The sequence below is a fragment of the Aphelocoma coerulescens genome, chromosome 9 (assembly GCF_041296385.1).
Source record: "Aphelocoma coerulescens isolate FSJ_1873_10779 chromosome 9, UR_Acoe_1.0, whole genome shotgun sequence".
Taxonomy (NCBI): Eukaryota; Metazoa; Chordata; class Aves; order Passeriformes; family Corvidae; genus Aphelocoma; species Aphelocoma coerulescens.
In genome coordinates, this window is record NC_091023.1 from 16,165,603 (window position 1) to 16,174,450 (window position 8,848).

At 45.1% G+C, this 8,848-nt stretch overlaps 1 long non-coding RNA gene across 1 annotated transcript in view; it reads right to left on the bottom strand.

Moving 5' to 3' along the window:
• Positions 1 to 8,571, bottom strand: part of LOC138114587 (uncharacterized) — a 35,866-nt gene extending 27,295 nt beyond the window's left edge. The window contains exons 1-3 of the long non-coding RNA XR_011152680.1: positions 6,936 to 8,571; positions 6,558 to 6,788; positions 5,837 to 5,969 (exon numbers count right to left, since the gene is read on the bottom strand). This is a non-coding gene — a long non-coding RNA (uncharacterized lncRNA). The remainder of the gene's footprint in view (positions 1 to 5,836; positions 5,970 to 6,557; positions 6,789 to 6,935) is intronic.
• Positions 8,572 to 8,848: the final 277 nt, after the last annotated feature.

Below are 8,848 nucleotides of genomic sequence, written 5' to 3' on the forward strand. Positions count from 1 at the left end.
AAAATTTGCATAAATACTGTCAAGACAGGACATGCATGGTGAAGAATATGCAAAATCCTGAGCTAAGCCCAGCTGCCTCTCCCACTGTGCTGTGCCAGGACAGAGCAGCGGGGCTAGTACTGGGAGCAACCCCTCCTTCTCCATGCCACTAGGTCCTGGGACATGGTCCTGCTGGCACAGAGCACTTCAGGGAGCCTTTCTTGACAGACCCCACACAGAGAGCCCAATTTGAGTTCTCTCAGCCCTCTTCCTGTAAGGTCACCATGGTGGTGAAGGGGGATTAGCTTATTTTCCTGTGGAAATTGAGAATAAGAAGCTTCAATGTGACCTCCCCTGCCAAGAGGGGAGAGCAGGCAGGCAAAGCACAGCAGTGAAAGCCAAGGATGCTGGAAGGAACGTGAGGTTGTGTTTACCCACACAAGGGCACCCTGCAGAATTTCACGCAGAATTAATTCAGCTCGTGCAAACTCCCGTGCAGACACTTACTTGTGGTTCAGGGAGATTTATCTCTGCTAACAGGATTAGGAAAGGTTTAAGCTAAACCAAAAAGAATACACACAAGCACATTCACAGCTTAGAAAACAAACAAATACTGAGCAAACTTGCCTTTAGACATGGCCAAAGCAACCAGAGCTCCCTTCCCAGAAGCCCTCAGCACAGAGAGCATGTTATCTAATGCCATCCCTCTTTGCTGCTTTTCCTGCTGCACCCCTACCTTACCACCCACTCAGAACAGAAAATTGCTGCACTTTACACCTACATGCTGCTAAATAACTTACCTCACTCCAGAATTTGGCCCAAGTAGCCACAGTGGAATATGAAGAGGTGTGCAAAACAGCTAAGAAAATTTTTTTGTCCCTCTAAGAGGGCAGTGGGCAGCAGAGTGTTCCTGTGCTGTGAGAGCCTGGCACTGTGCTGCAGTAGGAAAACACAAAGGCAAAACAGAGCTCCAGCTGCTAGCCCACATGAAGCACAAGGAGGCTATTGCTCAAACCAGGTAAGACCAAGACTTCCAAAACCCCTATTGGTGGGGAAACACTTCCCATTTAAGCAGTCCCTTTACAGTGAGGACATTTGCACACACTGAGAGGGCATTTGCTGTCTGGCCCAGTAGTACTGCTGCCATCTGTCCCGAGCTCTGCAGCGGTTCAGCTGGAGGTACAATGTGACCCAGCAGGGAAAGCAAAGTCTGCTGCCTCCTCCTGAAAGGGCAGGGTGGATCTCCATCTGTAGGGTGTGGTTGCTTTGAGATGGAATTTGGTTTGGACTTTGGGGTAATAGCTGGAGTCCCGTGATGTTCATTCTGGAAAGGTGAGGATGTTGGGCTTACATTTTTTCCAAAAGGTTGGAGCTGTGGTGAGCCTAATGATTCTGGCATGTCAACCTGTGCTACCCAGGGGGAAGAGCACCACCTTCTGAATTACCAAGTCAAATTGACTGTAGCAATCAACTTCTCCTTCTAAGTCCCCATCCAAAAACAAACAGGCCCAACCCTGCTTAACTTATGAGATCATAGCCCAAGGCAGTGTAGCTCCCTGAGACATCACTGCCTCACCCATCATCTACAAACATCAGTTGTGCAGGTATGGTATGGATCTCTCCCAGATTTTACATACATAGAGATCTCTGACCAATGACATTAGCCCACTAGGAAGTGCCTGCAGCACCTCTCCAAGGTGGTAGGCAACCAGCAGAGCCATGGAAATAAGGACAGAGCAATGGAGTCATCAGGAACATGTCCTTTGTGGATCTCTAATCTCTCCCGGCTGGCTCAGAGTGAAAGCCTCTTGCCCAAACTGGTGTTTGTCATTCAAAGCTGCCTTTTGTGAACCTTGCCACACCAATGCTTTGCTGCTGCTCCGTTCTACTCTGGGTAACATATTCATCTTATCATCACCTTAGAACCTATTTGCATTGTTAAATTGCTAAAAGAAATTGGTTTTCCCTTGATACCTTCAAATCAAAGCTGCTGGAGCTGACGATGTTTCTTCTGTTAAGTAATGTTACTAACCCTTAATGGGTTTCTCAAATGAATAATCCACACACTTCATAAATCATAGTCTTATTGTCCTACAATTCATGCCTGGCTCATCACTGAAGCAAAAATTTCTCATTGACATTTTCTTGAATCTGGCCTTTTCATAGCATTGGTTCTCTGACATCAATATAGGAACCTTCACCAATGCTAACAGAACTTGATTTTCTCTATTGATCCGCACCTTACATGAGACAAAATAGAGGCATGACAAGCTGCAGAGGTTTGTGACAGGTCAGGCTGTGACTCTATCTGTACCTGATATCAAAAGGTCTGAACTCCAGACCCAAGACAGCTCTTTAACCACTACTTTCTACCGACTTTTTTTTCCATGAGATGATTTGCAACACACAACACATGAAACAGAAAGAATAGGAGAAAGAGAACTCTTGATCTCCTAAACAGAGAGAAAGTGTTGTAACTGGTACACTTGATAAGCATTCCATAAATTGCATCATCTTGAGTGTTCTGCTTGACAGCCTTGATCCTGGAAATGAGTTCCATTCAATAGTTTAATAAAGAAAATCACATTAATTAATTGACAATGTATATACCACTTTTGCAGGCCACACAAAGCTAAGATGAGCTGACATTATATAGAAGAGAAGACCAAAAGTCAAAATTATCTTGATCATTTGTGAAAAGTGGGGATGGGGGGGTTTAATTAGTAAAAATCAGTGCAAGATACTATGTTTGTAAAGGAATCCTTCCCACCTGCTCCTCACAGGTAAGCTCTCGACTGGTGGATTGCCTGTAGCCTCACTCACCCTTCAAGAAATACGTGGACAGATCACAGAGTCCAGGGAAAAATCAGAATTATGGGAAACACCATCTCCAGCAAACACATGAGCTGGGGTGTTTAGGCAAGGGGAGAGCTGATTAAAGGGAGAAAGAGGGATGTCCTCAACTGTGTAAAAGGCCATGCAAGAAAAGGCTTCCAATCAGCCCTTCTTCAGTGGCTGTATGAAAAATTCACTTTTGATTCCTAGACCTGTTTCTGTACCACTTGCATGCTTTATGGTTAAGAAAGATGCTTGAAATATAATTTTAGGGTGATCTAAAGGTTAAAAAAGTTGAAGTTAAAAAAAAACAAACTGAAAAAAGTTTGTCTTATGTCATGATTTGGCTCATACTGGATGGGAAGATCCAGGATTTTTGATCACCATTTGGCAATACTTACTTGCTTCCCTAAAGGGTTTTTAAATGGCACCAACATTTTATCAACCCTGTTACCTCCTCCCATTGTCTGTGTTTTCATTGACATGAAATCTTGAGCCTTGAGCAGGTTTCCAAAACACCCAGGCTGCACAGGAAACATGGAGCCCCTCTCCCTATTTTATGGCAACTCCTTATCTCCCTGCAGCACCTTCTAAAACTCAATCTGACTTTCTCTGCAGTGACCTATGTAGGTCTTACAGTGCTCTTCACCTCCCAGATTTCACTCTCTGTACCCTGCAAGCATCAACATCCAGAGTAAATTTTCCCTCCAGCTAGGAGCTTGGCTTTCTGTCCGAGCAGTCTCATTTTCCTACCTTCATGCACACTTGCATTTCCTTAATCAAGAGCATGAATTTCCATTAAACAGGAGAGTCTAAATGACAAGTGTTAAAGCAATTTTTTAACCTATTCTCATTCAGCAGGTACCCTACTTCCCTGCAGACTGGGCACTTCCTCCAGCCTACTCACAAAGTTGTGCCCCTACTGACACCAGCATCTCATTTTTATCCTGATTTCCAGCTCCTTGTAGACAAAATAAAAAAATAGCAACTTGTGTGCATCACATCTAAAACCATGTGCATAAGTTCAAAGATAATTAGACTTTTAGCTGCTAAATGCTGTGCAAAGCACACATTTAGCAGCTAAAACTGATTTTAATCTTTGCTTAATTCTTTTGCCAGAGAGTCCCATTCATAGTGAGGCAGCTGTCTAAATATCTTGGCCCCTTGGGGTGAGGAGACAGGGGAGCCTCTTGCAATGCTTGTGCATGACCTCAGCTGGCTTCTCCCACCAAGAGCTGATTCCAACTTATTTGGGGCAGAGGATGCCAGTGGGGCTAGGCCCCCAAGGAAATAGTTTATGTGTGAAGGGCAAAAATTCTCTTTCCTTGGTTTGGATAGCTTGTAATAAAGTTGTACCAGAAATTTGGGTAGAGAGAGTGGCCAGATTAATGCAAAGTAACAGCCATATCAGTAAGGAAGTACATGGATTTACACCCCATTGCCTTCACACTGGCCAGGCATGAAGCCATCAATCACTGCATCCTTCACCCTCTATGACAGTAAAAAGAGTCTCCCCTTGTGTCAAAAAGGCTCTGAACAGCCAGAGGACAGCTGCAAACAGTGGGACAGTCACATGACTATACCCAAAACTCTGGGGTTTGATATTTCTTCTTTCACAACACCTTGTCTAAGCTTTACAGTCTTAGAAGTGCCTGCTTGCAATTATAACTCCTTAAAAATAAGTAAACAGAACACTTTTTTTAATCCTCTTGAATTATCTTCTGTGGAACATGATTAGACATTAGTGCTTTCTACATCCAGGAGTGTTCACACATACACACAAAGGGGTGACACCAGGACCCATCAACAAAAAATTAATGAATCTTCCCTCTGCAACAGGCAGTACCCTAGGCCAAGGTCCATTTACCTCAGTGTCTTAATATCCTCCAATATTTAGGGAACTAAGACATTACTCTGTAGTCAGATGATACTCGTGCATATGGGATATGTAAGGCACTGAGATGGGAAGGAATCAAACAAAAGAATATGCCTGTGCCTGTGGTGTGATGACAAAATATCCTTTCCTCCTCCTCAAAAAGGCTGGTGCACTCCTCAGCTCCAGACCAAGGCTAATTATCATTTAAGGATTAAAATGCTCCTTATGTTTTGGACTTTTTTATTTTTCTTGACCAATTTCTCTCTTACTGGCCCTCGGCTTCTAAAATATAGGAAGTGGCATAAAAATTGCATTATTTTCAATATGTTCCTGACACCTAATCAGGCAAGGGTTTCTATTACAATTGCTGGCTAGTTCTTTTTGCCCTCAGAGCCTGGGAAACCACGGTCTTGTGCGAGGAAAGGAGATGAGAACCATGAAACAGAGCTGGGAGAGGACACAAATTGCAAGAGACATTTGGAAAGCAAACAGTCACCACAAGACAAGATTTTCCTTTCAGGCCTGTGTTCAGATGGTCTAAATTGTCAGCCAGTCCCTCTGCCAAGTATTTCCCAATGGGTGGCTCTCAGTGGCTCCCTGATTGACACCATGCTGAGAGACTTACAAAAAATTCAAAAGCCTTACAGACGGCAGGGAGTTTTATTTACCTCCCATTTACCAGGGCTGCACAGTTAGCTGATAGACTGCACAGCACTTTGAACTGGGAAAGCTCTAGACAGAGGAGTATTAGAGTTAGTAATGAAAATTATAATGAAGAAAAGGCTTTTTAAATTTTCTTTCAGGGTCCCTATAAATGCAATGCCTCCAAGTCTAAAAGACTGCTAGCTCACACAAGAATTATAAAAGACTGCTCTTGAATAAAGAGTCAACAGGACTCGGAAATCACACCTAAGAAGAAATAATACAAAGGCTTGTCTAGAAACAGATATGAAAAACAACAAACCCATTTGGGATCCGTCAGGCTTGCCTGCACGCCTTACAGTCACCTTCCTAGGAGTTCACACCCACACTACGATTATACAAGCCTGCTTCAAAATCAAACAAAACCCACAGTGTATCACAAGACAGGTATAAAATCATGACAGTTTCATCCTCAACATTGTTACTTTTCCCAATTTGATATACCTTCTCCCAGCTTGCTCATCCAAGAAATTCTACCCTTTCCTTCTGGAGTAAGGCTGGTGGTTGCTGAAGGCCTCCTACAGCTCACCAATGGTCTCAGCACTTGCAGGTTACAGCTTCACATCAATGTTCTTGGCTGGAAGGATGAAATTACAAATAAATCAAACCACAACCAAAAAACCCCCAATCCCTGGCAACACAGAAGCTTATAGTCACTATATTCATCTGCAGGATGTGAACTTTCCGTGTGCTTACTGATTTCTCTTATTAAGCAATCATCAAACACTGATAGGAATTTTTTTGCAGGAAATGGGAGTACAATGTGTTCATAAAAAAACCCCCAACACCAATAGAGCAGGCAGCCAGTACATGCCATTTGACATTTCAGGAAATTAAGTTATACTGTGGCCCCAGCTTATAAGTTCAGCAAGACCCACGAGAGAACTCCTTGGAGACCTGCTGTGCTTTCATTTCAACAGTGATAGCCACACAGGCTAATTGAGGGCAGGAGCCACGTGTGCTCTGTCACAGCCATCCTGCTGCCCTTCCTCTCTCCTGGCAGCTCCTACACTGCTCACAGTCTGCCTGCTCTAGCCAGCTTTCTCCTTTAGCTGCTGAGCATGCTCTTCTGGGGGTGAGGAAAAGAAAAGGAAAAAGAGGAGTTGCCAGGTAAAAAAAAAAATCCAGTGAAAAGAATAATAAAATTTCAGAGAAAACCTCATACCTCTGTCAAACAGAGCTGACTGTATTTTTGGGGTGTGAAGTTCAAAGCCCAAAGCATCTCACCCCTGGATGGCAGATCACGTCGGAGTTGCAGGTATTACAAGTACAGACTGGAGATCCAGGGTCAGGCACTGAAGCTCACAATCTGAACAGACTTACAGGCTGGTTTTGTCCACATCATTTCCAAAAGGGCAGAAAGGAGGAGGTTGAGCAACAGCAGTAGATGGGCCAGCTGTATGGGAGATGGAGAGACACCCATCCTGGAACAGCAGGAGCAGCCACCAAGGCTGGCATGGCTCAGCCTATTCCTGGTGGAGTTTCTGCTGATAGAAAGGGAAAGACACTGAGTCACTTCATAAGGAAACATCCTCTTCCTTACCTGAGACAAGGCTGAAGCTGGGTGCAGAAGCTGTGAGCTGCCACCTGTGGGCCTGTGTCCAAACAGGCGAGCTATGGTAGCAAGAGAAACACAGCTATGGCAGAGACAACACACCCCTCCTTTGTGAGGAGGACAGAGAAAAGGGATGGCTGGGAGCTCCTGGGGACTGGGTCCAGACAGCCTCTCTCTCAGGGGAGCAACACACGTACTCTGATGGTTGAAATTTGCTTTAAGCGACCAAGAGCTGCACAGGTACAAACTCAGTTCAGGTCACCAACGCTCCTGGAGCTCTCCACACGTTCACATCCAAAAGGCTCAGATGATCTTTGAAAGCTTGCAGGGTTGCTGCCAGTACTGCTACTACTCCCAGTTAAAGGCACCTCTCACGTGCCACATAGGAAACCACTTTCTCCTGTCCATTTGGTGTGTGCTGAGGGTTTCTTTCAGCCCACTGAAGCGATGAGTGCTTGCAGGATGTGGCTTTGTACTGATTTGGGAAGAGCAGCTGCCTCACTACTACACTGTGTAGACAGCCTGGCTAAGAACAACTTCCATACCCAGCTCAGCCTTCCATCTGTGTGTGACATCAGGCACACAGACAAAAGGAGTCCTGAGGAGCAAACTACCCGTTTGAGATCACCCAGCTGGTCAAGGGAGGATCAGGAAGCAATCAGTGCCTCCCAGTCCCCATCATCCTGGCAGAGCCCTGCTCCTGAAAGAGGAATGGTCAGGGACGAATCAAACCCAGCACACACTGCCCAATGAAGAATTACAAGACTATAAAGCAACCCAGCTGCAGACCAGCCTAACAGAGGAGCAGCCAAAACCTTTTGTGGAAGGGCCACTGAGAATCCCATCATATTCTAACCCTGGTAACATCTGCTTCATTGCTTGCAATGTGATCATACAGAAAAGTCATGCGAAGGTAAAACACTTAATTAAAACACTAATGCTGCAAGCATTCACCTCCATGTAGGCGTGGAAACCTTCAAGTTTCCTTTTTATTATACGGATGGGATCCTGCTTTTCATTGGCACAATGGAAAATAGCCACAAAAATTCCACATGCACAGCATCAGACCCCGCGACCAGCCTCGACATGCAGAGCGTCAGTAATAAAACACACCCCTACAGGGATTTAGCACTTTGGCTTGTGCTCAGCTGGGGGACTTGGGCAGGACTTTCACTCTTCAGACATAAAAAAATATTAATTATAATCATCTCTGTCATTATTTCAACCCCCGCATCCCCCCTTCCCTGTTACAAAAGGAAGAGGAGCCATGTCCTGATGGGATTGTGGGTTTGCATGAACAAGATGGGTGTGTGTGTGTGTGTGTGTGTGTGTGTGTGTGTGTGTGTACTGCATTTGCCCTGGAAATCAAACAGCAGTTTCAGCAAGGGCATCCTGGGAAGGGCCCTCAGGTGCCAAAAGAGAAATTCAGGGAAATGTTCCTTTATTAAAACAATTACAACAGCTGCTGCAGGTACTTCCTTATGCACACATGCAGGCACCCCTCCTTCCTGTCCATCACACACATCCCCTCTGCCCCAGACACTCTTGCACAACCAGATTACAAAGTAGTTTTCAACTTAAATCTATGCAGGACCCACAGCCTTTCTCTTACCAACCTACCATACCTCCCTCCTCACCCCTACCCTTCCCAATAAACATCTTGCCCTGTCCTGTCCAACCACAAGAGTCCCCAAAGTGCACACACCAGTGGTTTTGCAGTGGCACCACAACAGGCACTGCAGCCAAAAGGGCAGGCCAGAGAGTACACAAGGTCTGAAAAGGCCAGCCAAGGCAAGGACTTCCCAGGGACTCCTGAAATTATTTCCTCTCCTACAGACTACCTTTTACTCCCTTCCTAACTCTCTTCCCATGAACAGCAGTGGTAGTGTCCTGCATCACTC